This window comes from Galleria mellonella, unplaced genomic scaffold (assembly GCF_026898425.1).
Source record: "Galleria mellonella isolate WM207_F2 unplaced genomic scaffold, CSIRO_AGI_GalMel_v1 utg83, whole genome shotgun sequence".
NCBI classification, from domain to species: Eukaryota; Metazoa; Arthropoda; class Insecta; order Lepidoptera; family Pyralidae; genus Galleria; species Galleria mellonella.
In genome coordinates, this window is record NW_026442162.1 from 3,774,007 (window position 1) to 3,775,864 (window position 1,858).

Consider the following 1,858-nt stretch of genomic DNA (forward strand, 5'->3'; position numbering starts at 1 on the left):
AGAGATAAAAATCCTAGAAAAAACTCTTCTAGGCCTCTATGGCTCTTATTAAGACCCCTCATACCAATTTTACTATGTACAGACATCATCTAGTTACAAATTTGTTATATTAGTAAGATAAAAATAACAGAATGCTTGGAATATATGATTAAAGATTATATTTAACTTATGTAATAAATATTTTATATTGTATGGACATGAAGTAGATGTATATTTATATTGGTTATGCCACAGATCACAATAATTAGTATATAATTTACAACTTTCTTTAAACAGTATATTGACCTCCATTTTGGGTCATTCACACTAAACATTCTAATATTAATATAAGTATACAGTAGTAAACTGATTTAGACTTTAATAATTACGTATAGAATTTACAATAGAATATCTTAAAAAGATTGTAAATAGTAAATGTATTGGCTACAGAATGCGATAGTTAATTTCGACGGCGGACACTCGTCAGTGCCGGTTCCATGGTGTAATGGTTAGCACTCTGGACTTTGAATCCAGCGATCCGAGTTCAAATCTCGGTGGAACCTGACTTTTTTTGTGAAGATTTATTTTTGCGCTAAATAATTCTTATATTTATATATTTGTTTTTACTATAATATTTACCAAAACATGAAAAATATTTAAATATAACCTAATATGTATTGTATTTATTTAATTTATTAGTATATGTATTTCATTTATTTATTTAATTTAATTTATTTTGAATTTAGCAATAATTTATATTAAATAATTAATTATTTATTAAATAATAAATGGAGATACTTTTTCCAAAATAAATATAATATACATAATTTAATTTTAACAAAAGGAGTATGGGATTAAATTAGTTCAGAATTTGTATTATTTATTTTTCAGAATATTTACGAAAGCACTTACAATTGAATTTATTAATAAATATTTTCCTCTCTTTGAATTCATCTGAAAATTACAGTTTACCTCAACAAAGTATTGAATTGGAATCCATGCCAAATACTAATGTGCCAAATTTTATAACAATAGATCAAGCTATTTAGGCGCCAAGAAGCGACATATACATAAACTCATTTTCACATTTGTTTATTTTTAAGAACTATATTAATGTAATAGTATAAATGAAAAATATAAATTTAATTGATAAGAATTTATAATTGGAAATAATTTTAACAAGAAAAACTAAATTATTTATTCTTTAGAAAACTTTCCCAACATAATTTTTTTTTTATACAACTTAGAATGGCAAACAAGCTGACGGCCCACCTGATGGAAAGTGGTAACCATCGCCTATAGACATGAGCAGTGCCATGGACATAACAGAGTATACTGTTTCGCTCACGATACCCCCCATGCGTTGCCATTCCTGAGGACTCAGGTGTTATTCCTCTGTACCCAGTAAATTCACGCCATATCCCACCCTTCAAACTGAAACACAGCCATACACCTCAATAATCAAATAACAACAATAAATATTCATGAAACTAATTAATATCAGTATAGCAAAAACGTGTTGCACTTAACCCAATAACACCTATGACAACGTTGTGACGATCACGCCCATTCGGTCCAACTAACCCACTGTCGAGTCCTCAGGGCGCCATAGGGTTTAATGAAAAACCATCAAATTCCATAATTGATGGGAGCGTGACGGTGTTTCAGTGGCCGACTCATGGGACTAACAATTTATTAATCAGAAATAATAATTCACAGGTAATGTCTGTGCGCGTGCGACGATAACCATCGCTCGGAATCGGAAGGGTTGCGGTCCGGTTGCACTATCGTGTTATTTGACACAGGATCAGGATTTTAATCTACTGTTAAGTGATTATGTATAATTATTAATTTTGAATCATCTTTACAGTGTTTTCTT

General features: G+C 29.8%; 1 non-coding gene across 1 annotated transcript; it reads left to right on the forward strand.

The window, feature by feature from the left end:
* The first annotated feature begins 470 nt into the window (after positions 1–470).
* Trnaq-uug (transfer RNA glutamine (anticodon UUG)) lies at positions 471–542 on the forward strand. Its single transcript has one exon. It is a non-coding gene; the product is annotated as a tRNA-Gln (tRNA).
* Positions 543–1,858: the final 1,316 nt, after the last annotated feature.